This window comes from Passer domesticus, chromosome 2, assembly GCF_036417665.1.
Source record: "Passer domesticus isolate bPasDom1 chromosome 2, bPasDom1.hap1, whole genome shotgun sequence".
In the NCBI taxonomy this organism is placed as follows: Eukaryota; Metazoa; Chordata; class Aves; order Passeriformes; family Passeridae; genus Passer; species Passer domesticus.
The window spans coordinates 58,482,174-58,500,896 of NC_087475.1; the positions used below are offsets into that span (position 1 = coordinate 58,482,174).

General features: G+C 34.7%; 1 long non-coding RNA gene across 1 annotated transcript in view; it reads left to right on the top strand.

Moving 5' to 3' along the window:
• The window catches only part of LOC135293951 (uncharacterized), a 71,018-nt gene extending 62,062 nt beyond the window's left edge, over positions 1 to 8,956 (top strand). Inside the window, exon 5 of the long non-coding RNA XR_010356073.1 lies at positions 8,836 to 8,956. This is a non-coding gene — a long non-coding RNA (uncharacterized LOC135293951). The remainder of the gene's footprint in view (positions 1 to 8,835) is intronic.
• The last annotated feature ends 9,767 nt before the right edge of the window (positions 8,957 to 18,723 follow it).

An 18,723-nucleotide genomic window follows, 5' to 3' on the forward strand; every position in this document is an offset into this window, starting at 1 on the left:
AATCTCTTTTGGCTGCTGCTTAGCCTCTTGGTCTCTTCTTCATCCTTACCAACAGACAGTCTGTCCAAGAAGTTTTCTGAGTTTTAAAATAAAATGATAGCCCTATAACACTCTAGATATTCTTTCTTCTAAGCAATCTTTGGTTTTGTCTTGTAAATAATCTGGCGACTTGACTGTCCTGCATTATTTTTTTTTCATTGTTTCACCAGGCTGAAGTCTCTCAGGGTAAGTTTCACCAAGTCTAGATGAATAATTTACAAACTAGGAGTATATGAATTTTTTTCTCAAATATTTGAACTTCATTTGAGTGTTGGTTTGTTGGGGTTTTTTTTGTGTTGGTTTTTTTGTTTGTTTGTTTTGTTTTTTTCTTTTTTTTTAATAAGGGGCTTTTAAAAGGCTTTTTTTGTTTGTTCTTCCTAGTGTAAATACTATCATTACACAAAAACAAGCAGAGATTGACTCTAAAATAAGTCTGAAAGGATGGTTTATGATTTATCCTTAATTATTTATTGACAGATGTTTATCAACTTGATTAACAGTATTAATATTTTTAACAGATGAAAAATATTTCATTTTAACCATAAAACAAGGGTCCTTATATACTACAAGCGAGGTATTGGAGTAAATAACTACCCTGCTAAAAGTATTCTCTTAGCAACATTCTGAAATAACAAGCTTGTAAGTTGTAAGAAGCATTGCATACTGAACTAATGTTAAGGCTGGGCCAGGCTTCCTTTAGTTTTTGTGGAACAAAGAAAAAAAGAAGAAACTAAGACAGAAATGCCAAGCTGTAATAAAATGGTTTTATCAAAACAGAGCTGTCTGGTGCATACCAGATTCTCCTAAAGATGAAATACAAATAAACAAACAACTGCAGATAACACTACATCATCTAAGCAGACTGGAAAACAAACTGTTGTATGGTCTGGACAGTCTGTTATACAGATTCAAGACAGATCATAAACAAAAACAAGCTTCTGCAATTTCAAAGGCAAAGCCGAGCCATTATTATGTATGTTTTAGAATTTCAATATGCAGAAAAAAAGAAATTGCTTATTAACTCTTGCTGCATAAAAACCTCTGGAAGCATCTTGATAGAAGCATCTTGTCCCACTTGGATATGAATATAGAGAAAAGAAATTCAAATTAAATTTCTATTGCATATAAATATTGGGTAATTTGAAAATGCTGCCTTTCAAGGTGAACTTTAGGGAACTGAATATTTCTTTCATAAGGAAGGAATCACCCACAGGTGATTTTTGTTCAGAAGTGAATCAAGTGATTTTCACATTGTATTGTCATAAACAAGCAGCTGAAGTTACTAAAAATTTCTGGGTAAATGCAACAGACTGTACATAAATTACTGTAAGCTGTTGGGAGAAACTGGAAGAGCTTGTTTCCCATTCTGTATGAGCCCTATCTGTTATAATATTTAAGAACTTGCACAGATAACCTATTCAGTATGTACCAAGTTTTTAATCTCCTTGGAAAAAGGGAAGAAAAATATATGTAATATTTTCCTGAATGAAATCTCAAATACTTATCTGCATTACAAGGTGCTGTGAATATTAAAAGAATTAGAAAATTCACTGGGAAATTCACCAAATTTCGGTGAAGAAGTATCAAGAAGCTTCTCTTCTTGCAGTCATGTGATCATTTAGTTATTTTACATGAAGTATTTTGAGAAAGTTGGTTTTGAACTTGAAACTCTATAAAATATTTAAAAATTTAATTTAAAAACTTTCTAATGTTTGCATGGTTTATTTGGCTTTAAACAAAAGAGACTACAACCAGTACTCAGAATATTTTTATCTCAGTTTATTTCTTTATAACACATTTTGTCATTTGAGTCATAACATAGGTGGGGAGAAAAACAGTTTGGGACACTTTAATATGAAGACCTCAGTTCCCAAGCTTTACAGTCATTTATGACAAAATGATGAGGAAAAATAGAAACCCAGCTCATGGAAGAGAGAGAGAAATAGAAGGATGTAAAGCTAAACTGATTCCTTGTTCTTTTAAAACATGTGGTTGGGCACATTTTTGTTTAAAGCAAACAAACAATATCTAGTTTTTAGCAAATTTTTAAAAAATTACATATTTTTGTAAAGGAGAATTATTGTACTCCACCTTGCCCTATAACTGAGATTAAGAAATTTATTTGACCACTGTAATATAGTCCCAATACGAACCTGTACTCTAAAAGAAAATGCAGGTAAGCTGAGAATAAAGTTTATCAGATAACATATTAATTTTTGTGGCCCAAAAAACAAATATTTTCACAGAGAACAAAGCTTAAAATAGCATCTGGCTATTATTTAATATGCATTATGTAATATAAAGTATTATTTATATTGTGCAATTATTATCATAGTTTTACAATTTTGCTGGGTTAATCTGAAAACTGTAAATAAAAAAGTGTATTATATATTAGATATGTTTATATCATCAGGGAATGTCAATAAATATTAGAATAAGCTTAGTTTTAAGCACATGTTTTTCTTGAATTTTTCTTTTTTCAAGTTGTTTTCCTGTGATACTTAGTGTCTGCATATAGAACAAATGAAAAAAATTTAACAGTATAGTGTCAGCATACAGACAAACAAGTTGTAATATAATTGATATTTAAGTAATTCAATAGCTGCTTTTTTGTCTATCTTCTCGATGGCTGAACTCTGATGAACTTCTGATTGATGTTTTTTTGACTGTTTTGATCAGCATAAACATGGACTTGATTAATGAAGGTATACAAAGGAAGCACAATTTCCTGTTGGGATTCAAGATTTACTGCACTAGAAATTTAGAACAAATGTAGCACCTTATAATATGAATTGGATTCATTATTATTTTATTATTTCTTGGTACATTTTAGCATCTTATGATAAATCCATCAATTAACCTTTGCTAGGCCTAATAGGCTTCATTTAAATTTTGTAATTTCATATTTGTCTTGAAATTGCGTGCTCATAAATATGTTGAAGTTTGTGATTTATCTAAACAATCTGAAGTTAATGATTGCATAAGGTGCATGCTACAGTTAACTGATGAATTGCCTTTATTTAGAATTTGTATTTTATACTTTACTCAGTCTAGTATTCACAGACCATGCAGTGTTTTCACACTGCCTAGGTTTATCTGCTTTATTTGACTGCTGACAAAGTATGGAATTTTAATCTGTTATTGTAACAGTTTGAAATGAAGAGAAATTTCTGTTATACTTTTATTGCTGCCTAAGTTGCTGCCAGAAAATCTGATTGAAAGTGTTGAGAAAGCAGCCATGAAGAGGAAAGCACAAGCAATCTTCCATTCTGTGTATTATGGCCTGACACATATTAGATCAGTGTCTTTTTGTGCAACAGACAGTCTGCCATAATGAATACCAATTTCATGCATGTTACACACAGGCAAGTCTCATTGCTCACCTTTTTCCTACAGTTTTCTTAAAAATCCAACTGGATTATGAAGTCTACTTCAGTTGCCACATTCCTAGCATGAAATAAAAAGACATTTTGCTCAAGCCTCCTCTGGAAAAAGCCTAAACTTAGTAATATATTCCTTTGAAAAAATTAACAACTTCTTTTATGGAAAGGAAACTCAGGTGTGCAGACTGAAAAGCCACCATTTTGCACTGCTAAAAGGTCTCTGACTTGAATGATAAGGGGATCAGAACTTGCCAGCCAGCCACAGAGACACTTACCAAGCAATTTAGATGCAGCCTTACTTACTGAACTCCACATTAAATGCAGATAGATTTTTTTTGCTCCATATATTTTGACTGCATGTTCTCCAGAGCTATGCACAGAAATATGACAAGCAATTCAGGTGCCTAACATGGGTAGCTGGTGTTTTTTAGATGCCATACAGTGAATAAAACATTCCGCAGGGAGTGGCAGGTGTGACACAGGGCCTAACAGTGATTCCCATCTTTTGCAGGGGCATCAGGAGGCCAGATGAATTTTTTAGAGTGCCTGTAAGAGCATCAAGTACATTTGTTCAGTCTCCTGTACCTCCTCACCCATGAAGAATATTAGATAACATTTTCCTTTTGTAGATGTGACTGCTTCCACTTTTCCTGGTTCAAGTTATGTTTGCAATGTTACATTTGTTTGCTGTAAAGTGATCATAGTGTCACATTAGGTCACACTGTGATCCTACTGTGATCAGTAGCCACACAATGTCTGAGTGGAGTTGCATTAACTCCCAGCCAGATAATTTGCCTACTGCCAAGCAATTTGTGTACTAGAATGGAAGAAACAGAATTCCCCCCCTCCCTGCCCCCACTCCCAAGAAGAAAATAGAAAATACTTTGTAGCTAAGAGCCTTATTGCTGAGGTAGATCAGCTTCTTCCACAGAAATATTTTCATCCCAAGATGCTTAGTACATGGCATGAAAGTCTGATTTGAAGCTGATCTGGGCTAGGCTTTCTCCCCATGGTTTTAAATAGATGCATATTTATGGAGCTGTTCAGAAAAAGCAATGTGTTGCACATATATTCTGATTCTTGTGTTCTCCTTGCAAAGGAGAAGTCCCAGTCTGACTCACTGTGTTTTCCACATATTTTGCCTAAGTGACACAGAACATATACAAGCATAGTAACTTGTGTATATAAGCATAGTAAGTGCTGACTTACTTTGCAAAATAAACACTTCCAAATAGTTACCTAAACTCCTTCTTCATAGACTATGAAACTACCTCTAGGAACCCAATTTTAGCTTTTCATATCTGGTGGTTATACCCATTTCTGTGTAACTTTATTGTTAGTGAAGTGCAATGAAGCAAATATTTCTTTACAAATGTCTATTTTTAACAAAGAGCTGAAATTTCACATTCAACAGGACCAACTGTTGAACAGCTTTATCTTCTGGTCACAGAGAACTCCAGGTGCATATCCCAGAGGAGCAGTACCCAGAAGGCCTAACTTCTAGGAACATTCCTGACATTGGTCTGTCTGGTTACCTTGGCAAGTCATTTCACCACCCTCTGCTTCAGTTTCTCCAATCGTTAAAAGAGGGACACACACTTTTGTTGAGAGCTTTGACAAAGATTTTATTATTCTGTAGTCTAGTACCATGTCAAGACCAGTCTTTCATATACCAGAGAAAAGTACAAAGCATTTTTTTAATCATCATATATGTACTGCCTGTTATTTAGAAATCTGCAAAACTGCAAAGAAATGAGGATCACTGTTTTTCTCTTTCACCCTGAACGTGGTAAAAACAAGTTATTTCTCAGAAGTGAGAGAAAAAGCAAATCCAATCAACAGGGATAGTTTTAAGTTTGACATCTTGAAAGAGTACCTCAATTAAAAGCATACATTTGCTGAATTTCTATAATCTGAGTTACAACATAACTTAATAAAAGAAAAACTGTGTGGAAATCTTGCATTTGAATATCAGTTCAATTTTGAGATTTTTGCATGTTATCAACATAGCATTTTTATGCTGCTATTTCTTTTGTCATATTTATAACAAATTCCAGGAAATCGTGGTTTTATAATGAGTACAAGCCAAAAATGTGCATCGGCCCCAAATCCTTTCTGTTTTATGTGACTTCTTCATAGCGACTCTGCATTTTACTGTTTTTCAACAAGTTTTATGTAAAATTCTAAATTTAAGGCATAAAAGTTAAGCAAAGTAAAATTAAAACAATTTCTCTTTTAACATTTTTTGTAACTAACAGTGCAATTTTCTAGGAAAAATAAACCACACTGTTATTCTCAATAGTGTGTTTAACTGCCTCATCCATAACTAAATTTAGATGTCAATGCTAAAATTGGTTATTCTAGATCAAGTCACTGTGCAAAGGAGTGATTTTAGTACTGCCTTCACATAATGTTTTAGCAGAAGCTTCCTCCACAGGACATGTAACCAGATGCATTAAATTATAGTTTATACAGGACACAAATAATTCCTTCCTGACTGCAGCATGGTATCAGAGTATACCCCTCAAAGAGAGATCTGATTAGCCTTATCTTTAGCTGCTGTAGTTAAAAATATTATTAGTGGGTATAAAATTATTGTCTGTACTTTTAAGACCTGGTTGAAGCCAATTCCTTCATGATTTTCTACAGTACTAATTTTTTTTTGGTTAAGATTATTTGGTGTAGAAGCATACCTTATAAAACACTGCATATTTATCTTCTATTTTCCTTTTATTATGATATTGTGGCTTTTAAATATACTGTGAGACAAGACAGATTACAGTAACAGTTTTTTGATCTTTTTCCCTAATATTTTATTTTTAGACAATCTAATATTTTTAGACAATCTAAGCAAAATCAACCATTTTGCTTAGATTGTCTAAAAAAACAAAAAAAGAAAAAAAAAGTATCGGTCTTGTGAAAATATTGAAAAATTTTTTAAGGTGATTTAATTCTGTCTTCCCTAGCTTGTATGTTTGTATAGCAGTCTGTGCAAAAAAAGAAATATCAAGGTAATAAAGTTCATCATTGAAATTGTATCACAGAAATGACAGTCATGAGAATGAGAGAGAGAGAGAGAGAGAAAGAAAAAGAATAATTACCTAATGCTGTAATTATTATTACTAGTTAGACTGCTTTACATTCTGAAAGATTATAAAGAAACAAAGAAATAAATTATGTCTATAGAGATAATTACTACTAATTCATAAGAAGAGGAACTCACAAGGTGAAGACAGTTATAAAGATGATCTTTTACATTTTTCTTAAAGACAACATACCAAGAAATCCCTTTCTACCATTTCTAAGATTGCCAAATACTTTTTCTCTTCCTTTCTTTGGAAGAGTTTGCCTACCACAGTTTGTCTATCACAGTCTATTCTGAGTACTCAATATTACTCCAGAATATTTTCCAAATTATTCTACATTGCTCATTGGGAAAATTCACACTCTCTTGTCAGATAATTTCATCTGACCCAGAGTACCACAGCCTGCTAGTGAATTAAAGACCTACATGAATGTTCTCTGGAAAAAAGGGGGATAAATGCCTCAGAAAAGCTCAAGTCTGAACTGCTAATCTCTTGCTTTCTAAACTGAGAGAAAACGATCACTGCTTTTCTAGGAATGACCCTGGGTCTCTTCTAACATCCAAATATGGACCTGACATAAATGTCCCAGACTACACCATTCAAGGGACAATTTTCTCACTTTCAATAGAAGAGATGGTTGAATTCCAGAACAGGGATGAGTTCTGTGGATTCTTTTAATTCATTAGGACAGACAGAATTGCTGCTGATTCTCCCTACTGTTCAGCTCAATACTTTTGAAAAACCAACGGACACAGTTAGTTCTAAAGAACAAAATAAAAGAAATAATGATCTTTCTCAAGGCACCAAAATTTTCATGGTGCCAGGGAGGCTGGGAGGCTGCAAAAGGGGAACCTCCTTAGAGAGTTATACATTAAAGACTGTTGTCCATTTTGAATTGTGAGTGAACTACGTTATTTGTGCAAATTTCTTTTAAACTAGCAGTTCTGGGAGACTTTGTTGAGCTCAGAGACATGAGCTACTACTTTTGAACTTAATTCTAATATATGCTTTCTTCCTTTTCTTATTGTAAAGATGAGAGTAGAGAGGAGGAATTAGATATACTTTTCTTCTTTTTTGGAGTAGATGGTGTCACTGAAGTTAACTTCTCAGTCAAATTCCTGGTATATGAAGGCAAAAAATTAATATGTCACACAATGCAGTGACTCACCTCCTTTACCCTGCTTTACCTAATCTTGAACATCCCCTCCCGACAAGCTGGGAAAGTTCCCTGTTTTCATATACATGAAACCAGAAAGGGTTTTGTTTAAACTATTTTTTAATATGTTTGTTTGTTTGTTTGTTTGTTTTCCCAGTAAGAATGGAGTAGAGAAAAATAAGTCTTTAAGGATTATGATCCTTGATTTCAGCATCATTATGAGTTGGTGAATAGAAAGAGTGTAGCTGGATTTAAATAAATTAGACTGACACAAAAGGCACAGAAAAAGAAAAACTCCTAAATCTTAAAAACTCTTAAAATATGCTTTGACACTAAGTACAATTGAAATCCAAAGAGAGAAACATGAACACAGATGTGCTATTGACTTACAGGTGTTGTTTTTTTTTTTCTGTAGATGGCTTTGAGAATCCTGGAATTTCCAGATCATAAATCTAACACCGGTAGATATTTTGGGAGTAAAATTAAAGTATTCTTAAATATTATAGAATGACCAAAAACTCCCCTATTTTGACAAATATATGTAGTCTGAATTTCAGTAACCTTTGCGCGTTCTAAGTGAATCTTCAGCATTCCTAATAACAAACTCTTAATTGCCCTATTAAAAATTCAAGTTTTTATGCCTTGGGAGATATTAAGTTTGGAAATTTAAATTATGTCTAAATTATTTTCTTACAATCATTAAGCAATATTTCCTCTATTTCCTGTTGAAGGAGTATACAGCAACACCTTGAATTACCCTTTACTCCTGAACATTTAGTGAATCTTGAACTTCACTGTGATTTAGATTTCCTGGCACTATGTGTGTCATGCTATTGTAAATAAATAGCTGCTTTAACTTCACTACTGCACAAAGTTGAATGTCAGAAAACCATATTTGCATTTATACACAGAATAATTACATGCTGATGCAAACAGTAGAGATACTAATGAAAAATGTTAACCAATAGTTCATGTGTTTGCAGAAATAAAGAAGAAACCAATAAGAACAAACAATGAAAAAGATGCTGAATGTTTGTTGTCCTTTGTGTAAGGTGAAGAACTGAAAAAACTTACAAAATATCTGTAATGCTTTTCAACCAGGTATCCAAATAAATTATTACCTGGTGAAAATATAATATATTATCTTTTTTTTTTTTATTATTTCTTTTAGATCACTAAAAGCACAATGAAGAGCTGGAGATCTTGACTGACTTAATGTATTTAAATTTCTTTAATGGAGAACTGGATTTAAAATGCTTGTGATTACAATCTAAATGAATTTGATGGTTCAGCTCAGCCTTTAATGGATTACAGTAAGAAAGTTATCAACTTTATATTGAAGTAAAAAACAGTGATCTCCTTCCATATTTAGAAGTCTATCTTTTGATCCCAGAAAGAATGCAGAGAAGGAACTAATATTAACCTTCATTCAGTAGAGTCTGTTTTGTGAGTGGCCACTGAAGAAACATTTACATACATCAACTTCACAAGACACAAATCATAATTTTACAATGCTGAAATGAAATGCTGATATGTAAGTATGTAAGATGTTAGAAAAAATGTTTCTTCTGTTGTTGTCCCTTTTCTCCTTTTGTTTTCTGATGCTTTTAGAATCCTGCATCTGTAACTGGAACTGTGTCAAATATGGGTGATACTGCAGCTAAAAAATGAAAACTTCCAGACAGTAACAGATACCAGTTTTAAGAAGCAGATTGGCTTCAGCAGTGCCTATGTTTTTCCTTCGTAATATGTCTTCACTATCTGTAAGCATGACATTTTCTGGCAGGAGTTTTTGTGGTAATAGATAATGCTAAGCTAATAGAAGAGGATAGTCATGTAAAGTGAGTTCACTAACATAATTCACATTTTCAATCAGGCAAAAACAGCAGTGTCAACATAACTTCAATTCAGTATGATTCCTGTTTTGAATGTCAAGTACTCAACAAATGTCTCCCAAGTAACTATTCTTAGAAACTGTATGTCACAGCACTACCTAAAGATATATAGGGGAAAATAGTTACAGCCCTTATTTAACTCATAAACAAAAAACTGAAGCAAAACCCTTCTAATGGGATTGATAAGAACTGTGACTTCAGCTTTAATTTTCAGAAACTGGACTTTTTTTGTTTTGTTGTGATACCTATAAAATTTTGGTTTCTGTGTTTTGAAGGTACCAAGCTGACCAAACCATGAGTTAAGCCTCTATATTCAGCAATTCAGCCATAGGTGCTTTTTAGCTGCATGCATCGAAGTAGGACGCTTGATATCAGAAATCCTGGGAAACTTTGATCTGTGAGTTTTTGTTTTAAGCATTTGTTTTGGTTTTAACTTGGGGCTGATGAATATAAGGTTGTAGATTAATATCTCTGTGTACTGAAGAAAATGTTTTCATCAACCCTCACGCTGTGATACTGCAGAATGATGTTCAGCTTGAGATGATGTGACTTAGGTTCGCTTAGGTGAATCCACCATGAAAGCTCAAATCATTTAGAGGAGTTAAATACAAATGACATGTCAGTTTACTAGTCTCTCTAATCCTCAAAGGATTCCTGGGATGTTTTTAATTTTCTCTGAAGACATTTGCCTATTGCTCTACTGCAGCAAGTATCTGATTCGAATATATAAGGGTAGAATTGCAAAATCAGTGGGAGGGTAGACTGTGTATTTGTTAATGAACTGGCGATTAGGCATGCCAAAGATCAACCTCATTGACCAATGTATAAATAAAGGGAGGAAACAGAATCACAGAATGGGTGAGGTTGGACCACAGTGGGTCATCTCCCTGCTCAAGCAGGGTCATGCTAGAGTACATGGCACGGGATTGCATTCAGACAGTTCTTGAATCTCTCCAGTGAGGGAGACTCCACAATCTCTCTGGGCAATCTGTTCCAGTGCTCAGTCAATGTACAGTGAGGAAGTTTTTCCTCATACAGGGGTGGAACTTTCTGTGCATCAGTTTCTGCCCATTGCCTCCTGCCCTATTGCCTGCCACCATGGGCAAGATGCTGGCTTCATCCTCTTGACACCCTTCCTTCAGTTGCATGGAGACATTGATGAGGTGCCCTCTCAGCTGTCTCTTCTCAAGACTCAACAGGCCCAACTCCCTTAGCCTTTCCTCATAAGATGCACATGGATGCAGGAGATACAGGTGTAACTTTTCAGCTACGCTGTTTCCAAACAATAGGACTTTACAGAGCCATTGAATTGTGACAAATTGTGTTACAGAAGAGAGCACAGAGCTGTGATGGGCCACAGGTACATTTTTTTCTTTATACGCCCATCCTGACAGATATAGAAAATGAGAATAAAAACTGCAGCCACAAAAATGGCCAGGGAGGTTATTACTTGAACGCATTACATGGTCTCTTTTAAGCCTGGAAAAATTTTCTGGCTTTCACATGAACTCAGTGTGTTCAGATAAGGATAGACTGGAAAAGGCATGTGAATGTCAGTATTTTATTTCCCCAGATTTCTGGATGGATGTTTTTAGTTGGTGTATGTACTTCTGATTTTGCACCTTGAAGTCAATTCCAGTCAACAGCAGCTTCAATGCCAGCAGATTTATGGATAGCCAGATACTGCTGGTCTTAATGTCAGTCTCTTAATCAGAATACCTTTCAAAATGAACTTTCATGGCTTTAGCTCCTGATTTTAGGACAAGCATCAGAATCACCAGTTTTTATTCAACAGCAGCCACAAGTAAGCATATATTTACAGGCTGAATTTTAGTATTCAGTGTTACTTACAACACAGACAACTTCCTAGTAAGAAAATCTGAGCTAGATTTGTTACTAAATGAACATAGAAAACATCTTCAGTAAAAATATAGTGACAAATAAAACATGCTGTCAGCTAAATCTTCATTTTATGGGATAGAAAGAGATTATCTGTCTAGGTCCTGTGATAATGGCATTCTGTAGAAGGCCTTGGGCCTTGTGACTGCCATGAGCTTTTATAGCCACTGTAGCAGTTTAGACAGGACACAAGCATATATTGACAATGAACTCCATGGACACATTTAATGACATGAAAACCTTTTGCTGTTTTTGCATGCCTAAGAGCTCGAATCAGATTTGTCTTTCCTTACTCCTTCGTAATGTGCATTTCTAAAACTGTAGATCACTTTCCTATTGTATAACATATCCAGATTGGTGTCTACTCTCAGAACATACTAACACTCTTGTTCTGAAGCAGTTTTCATGAAAACATTTACTAACAAGCAGGCTATTTTAAAACTGGTGTGTTTTTTTCCTTCATTTATCTCCAATACAATGGACTGTATTATACCTTTTTGCTTGCAGCCTGTGCTTCTACATGCCATCTTCACATCATTCTCAGACTTTCTGTGAAAATAGCCAAGTCATTCTGAGATCTGCTATTCAGATCTTCCATGGAATAACAAATAAACCTTTACACACACATTGATACAAAATTCAAGCAAAAGACAATGGAAGACTGCTAACAAATTCAGTGTTGTGCAATACTGCTTCCTGAGGCCACAATTATCATGCATTTAAATTACACTTATTTATAGCAGTGATGACCACGTGAATTTTGTATTGGGTCTGTTTGAGATGGAGTTAATGTTCCTTACAGGAGTCCTCCCAGTGCTGTGCTTTGTGCCAATAGCCAGAAAGGTGTTGGCTGTTTTGGCTACTGCTGACCCATGCTGGCACAGCATCACTGCTGCCTCTCCCACATTCCCCACCAGTAGGTTGATGGTGGGCCAGAACTTGGGAGGGGAAATGGCCGGGACAGCTGATCCAGATTGACTGAATGGATATTCCATATCATATGATGTCTGTTCAGCAACCAAATCTAAGGGAAAACGCTAGGAGGGGGAAGCTTTTTTCTGTCTTCCAGAGCAACTTCCACATCTATTGAAACAATGTTTCTCTGTTTCCTGGGAAATTACTGGGAAGTAGAAAATAAATATTTTTTTTTTGTCTGCTTTTTCTTTATTAGACTGTCTTTATCTTGATCCATGATGGTATTTTTCTATATTATCCTCTCCCTCTCCTGTCCTGCTGAGGAGAGGAGTGATAGAGCAGCTTGAAGAGCACCTGGTATCCAGCCAAGGTCAACACACCACAAGTATGGACAAATTTTCCTCTCATTTGTTACTGTAATATGACATTATGTAATAATTCTATACATTAATACATTTGAAATAGTCAGTTTCTTTTAATGTCATTGGACACTGGCTTTGCAAAAAAGAGCTGTTGATTTCTTGTAAAATTAATCTCTGCCTAATATTGCCAGTAAAATAAACAAAATTATTTGTCTTTTGAAGCTTGAGACTTTGTAGAAGACCTTCATATATTATTTGAATTCATAGAATTTTCAGAGGCAAAGCTCTACACTGTAAAGAAGATATATTTAAATGAAAAGAAAGTATTACTTTTGATAAGCCTTCAAATGAACTCAAGGGAGTTCATTTCAGAATAAATCTGTGCAGAACTATACCTGTTACCTGCCTAAAGTTCTGTCTCTCAACAACCTGATGCATGGTAATTTTCTTGTATTGTATGCTACATAGTAAAATGTGCATTCTCCTTAACACGTAATTAGTTCTCTTGGGGCTTACACAAATTGCAGTTCTTATACACCTGTGGCTAGCACAAAGTAAATTTGAGTATTGAAAGCCTTAGGATCATGTCAATCTCTACAAGCTGCCCACTTGTGATAAGCATAGTCTTGCCCTTTGAATGCTTTATTGGGCTACTAAATAAATAAATTAATAAATCATCCTGCTCTGGAACTCAGCATCTAAAGATGTATTAATTTTATGTCTAAGATAAAACAGGCAACCCATTGCAAACCATTTCATACAAATATGTTAATGTTTAAGACATTAATGCTGAGTTTGGAGCTGAAAACTGCGGAATTGGGAGGTCTGATGTCTTGGGAGATTCACACAAAGATAACTGCACAGAAATTTTTTTATTTATACTCACCTGTTCACCCTTTAAGAGGGAGGCTTCTATATGTTTCCCCAGCTTGACTGGCATGAGATATTCAAGTAATTGCAGAAGCAATATCATAAGATTGATTAAAGTTGTTTCTCTGAATAATACTGTAATTTCTTTGGTTGAACAAAACCTACTGTACATGACATTTAGTTACTACATAAAGACCTTGTAATCACTACTCAGTCAAGCCAGAAAAGATTAAATGCTGTCAACATCTTCAAAACAGAGTATGACTAATTAATTAAAACCTGTTGTCAGTTTTGAGGTTTAATCCCCAGGTTGGATGACTATTTTGTTCTATCTCAATAAATGACTGTTCTTGGCTAGATCTAACAATCCTATGAAAAATTTCTTCTGTGCATTCAGCAGTACCAGAGTGGGCTATAGGATCCTTCTTTTCTAGATGACTGGCTTAAAACAGACCTCAGAGAGGATTGAATTGCTTTGGTCTGTGTGAAACAAGCCTTGTGATATATGGCTGTTGACTCATGAAAAGAAACATTAGAGCTACTTGTGTTTGCCATATCTTTTGGAAATCACAGCCAATAATCTAGCATAGATACACTCAACTGTTGAACCATCTTTATGGTAAGCATAATTTTGTCTGATTTTTAAATGCTGTGGTTTTATGCAAATTAAGAGACAACATCACAGGACAGTAAAATGTCACTTTGTTAAGTACCACATTTGCTTTTCAAAACCTACATTTCTTAAAAACATTTTGTTTTAAGAAAAGAAATGAGAAGAAACAGTGGTGGGAGAGGGGTAGAAAAAGGGGGGAGAGGATGGAAAGTAGAATTTTATTGGAAGCTTACAGCTTTGTATTTCCTGGAATTCCTACAGAAATATATAAAGCAGTAGTAAGTATTTGAAAATTTCTCTTGCTGTACTGCAGTAAGCAGATGATTTGTTTCAGCTTCTGTTTGCCCATCTTTTAGACTCTCTTCTAGAAATAAATTACATTCTATGATTTTTTTGCCCTCTTGGTCCCATTACACTATGGGTTTGTTTTCTGGAAGGAGGAAAATGTGTGTGTCTGTGTTTGTGAATGGAGTTAGTCTGTCCTAAAATTTAACTGGAAATGGTCTTTGGATGCGATGGAGTTAGCTTTGGAGCACTAAAGTCCTGAAATTAGCTTGCTTTTATATATGTGTTTGAAATTTCTGTTGTTTTCATATCTAAAGTGGAAAACCTAATGGCTGCAGAAGTGATGGAATTTAAAAATTCTCTGTACCTGCATGATGTGTGCATCTATGGGAAAGCTGTTTACTGAATAGATAAATGAGTGAGATAAAGGCCTTAGTGGAATTATGCTAATAAGAGATGATGGAACTGTTGGAGAAAATCCAAAGTGAAATAATTTGACTTCCCCTAAATTGATTTGGAAAATAGTAAAAAGAAACAAAAGAATAATAATTTAGGAAAATAAGAAAATTAGTATTTTAAAATTTCAATTAAAAAAGAAAGGAAAATGCAAGAAAAAAGGATATGAGGTGGTTGAGTGGGAACCACTGAAATGTATAAAGCTGAGGAATGAGTGAATGTAAGATAATCTGTCTGTGAATGGAGAGGAGAAGGGAAGAAAAACATCGAAATGCAAGTCCTTAGTAAAAGATCAAGTCTAGTAGAACTCAGCACTAATTTCTACTGGGATGTTTCTACTGATGAAAGGATGTTTTTAACTGTCTTTTGAAGGAGATCAGAATTTTACTTGTCATTTATTTGAAACTGGTACTATTTCAGATCTTTTCACTGATTAGACTCAATTTTGAATCAGATTTTGAGACTCAGTGTGTTTTAATCTAGATGTCTGCCCAGGATACTCTGCAGTTCTCTACAGCACATTCTAAAAATGTCTTCTAAAAAGTATTCCACTTAATGTTGTCATTAACATATATTTGAATGTCTTGGACACAGTTTGTCTGTCTTAATGTTGTCACTTTAAAATTTTGCATCCAAATCTGATCTTGTCTCCCAGATTTTCTTTTTAATTGATTTTAAAAAAATTTGCACACAAAGATAACAATTGATTTCATATTGAAATGTACATTTTTAAATATGCTAGACTTATTGCCCTCCAGTTTTGCCTGTTTACAGGATTAGAATCACTAGTTGAAACTTTGGTACAAAGTTTATTCAAAAATATCTTTCCCTTTTTGTTTCATGATAAGCAGTTATTTTCTTAAATCAAACATAGGCTTAGTTTTCAGGAATAAGGCTGATTTGGAGCCTCATATTTTTTTACATTTAATTTCATCTATTTCCTTCCCATCTGTTGTCATATAGATGTTTTCTGCTAAATGTTTTTCAGGTTTTGTTTCTTCTTATTTCCTACACTTGTAGGAAATAAAATCACTTGCACTTTGAGAGAAGCTTCAAATAAAAATCATAGTGTTTGAGCCTCAGAGGTGTAGTGAAGGCAAAGAAAACTGGGATTCTAATAAAAATTATATAATACAGAGTCTGTAGGATCTTAAATTAAAAATCCCAAAGGAATTAAGTTAATTTAATGTAGAAAATTCCAATAGAAGCTTCATAAGAAAGAAGTATTCTTTTCTAAATCCTGTTTCAAGGCAAACAGATCTTAAAAACTGAAAGCTATTATATTCCCTGTGGGTCTCTTTATTGATATATTGAGCTGGTATTTCAAGTTAAGTGTCCTCCTTTATGGAATATCTGGGTGAGGCTAAGATCCCTTGCATGGGCTGAAGCTTCCACAATCTAATATAAGTTTCTAAGCTCTTACACTCCCAGAAGAAAGTCCAAAACTCTGCATTTTCATGAGAGGCCATTTGTTTAATTTTCAATACATTTCCACTCCCATCACTCTACATGTTTTTCAATGAAATATGGTCAACAAACACTTCCATTTAACTGAAAATGTAGTTTTATATGCTGTATTTGTCCACGTCTGGTTTACTGCATCTGGGCAGTATAAAGAAGGCAGGGAACAACTATTCAACTATATTATGCTTTCTGTGATTGTATTCTCCTTTCTTATTTTTCAATAATCTCAATGAAGAATTGAAAAAACAGATTGCAATGATTGCACATCGCTGTCTTATTCCCTTTTTTTTTTTTTCCAATACATTGCTTATTTAAATTTCTATTTAATGAGATGGTACATACTACGTGAATATGTTATATGTCATTGCTGCACTTGTTTGAATAGAGATTTTTTTTCTGAACTCCCAGCTGTGAAGGCCAACTCTCTAATTCAAGTTTGAGACACTCATGTTTTCCATTCTATTAGTCTCTAAACTTTCAGCCATAAATTTAAGTGAAAGCACAACTGGAGTTTATAGCTCTCGAGATAAAAATCTTATGCTGTTAAATTTCTTAGGTAAAGAACCATTTTCTGCTGCTGGGGGTGTGAAACTCAGGCAAGGCTGCTGCAAGGTGTTTGTCATTCCACAGAGATGAGAAATTATTGATCTGCCCTTCATACGACAATGGAAATGGTGCACACTAGTTTCTATCCCTTTGATTCTGCAGTCCCAAGCTGCAGCCTGTGTTTCTGGTTCTAGCCTTGTGCTTCATACCTGAGGGACTGCAGGAATTACCAGCTGTGCAGTAGGTCACCCTTTTCTCACAAAGATGCCTTGTGTGAAACTTCTTGTGCGAGAGAAATTAGCAGAAGGCAGTCAGACCACCTGAGTTTAAGTCCATAACATCTGAAAAGTCCATCCTGTTTCAATTTCCTGAAAGGGAATCTTAAAACTCAGGTCCTAAAGGGACTAAGATGAATAGTATGACTATCATTCCTTTTTGCACTGGTTGAATTCGAGCTGGAAGACATTTCTGGATTTTTCTATTTTGTCTCAGTAGCTAGCTATTACTTTCTCATTCCTAGGCAGACTTCCAGAAGCTGAGAATTGCTGTGCATCATTAAACTGTCCATAACTGCATCAGCTACAGCTAATTAATGTTATGCTGTGTACACAAAACCATAGCTAACAGTACAGCATGTGTTAACAAGCAACAGAGACCACAGGCTTATGTAAGGGTTAACATCAGTCAATTGGTTCACTTTTTCCCAAAACATCTACTCCAACTTGATAACACAATTCTCAACCATGTATTGTTTTAATTTATATAGGTGAAACTATAAGGACAAATGAGGCAAGGAATTGATTTACCTTTCAACCTGCCTTCCTCTTTTACAAAAAAACCCAAAAAAACCCCCAACAACAAAAACCCAAAAACCAAAGCCCAAAACAAAACCACCAAAAAAAAAAAAAAAATAAAAAAAAACCACAAAAAACAAATAAAAATTGGTTTGACTTTTATTAGTGAAGCATATTTTTGGCATATATTTAAAATTCTTCTGCACAGAAGGAAAATGAGACAAAAGGAGAAATAGTAAAAAGTAATGCTGAGCGTGGTTCTACTGAGGCCGAGCTTGGGATACAGGGATGTAGGCTGTGTTCACAGTTTCAAAGGGAGAAGTGTACACCTGCTTCAGGGAAATACTAACTTGCAGCTGCATTGTACTGCATTTCAATGGAATCCCACTGCTCTGATTAAAAGGTGCTGTTCCACAGCTGCGTTATCTCATTCGCTTTGAAAGAGAAAGCAGCGGACTTGATCAAAACAGGCCTCCCCATGGCTGCATTGTCAGAGCCACTCTCACAGCGGAAGCAGATGATGCGAGTGAGAATCGCTCTTTGCTAGAATTGTTAAATAAGTATCTGATAGAGAAAATGCTTCTCACCTCTTCTTTGTTCTCCAGCCTTATGCAAGAATTAGTAGTCCTGGCAACTATCAATAATGTCCTTCAACTCTCCCTTCTCTCCACTGGGTTTCTATGAAACTGCTCTCTGTGAGGACCTTAATATTTTGTTTGACTTTCTTCCTGCCTTCTAGAAGTGAGTAGTATGGTTAATTATGAATTTGTTGAATGTGCCAGGAAGGAATTTGTAGTTTTGCTTCAGATTCATGAAAAGAGATGATAAATTCATTTTATTGCTATTAACAGGTCATGTTTTTATTTGACTTATTTAAATCCTGTCTGTTAGAAGATCTTGTGAATTATGCCGAAATTCCTCACTTAAAGATAAGCAATGATTTCATCGAAAGTAAAATAT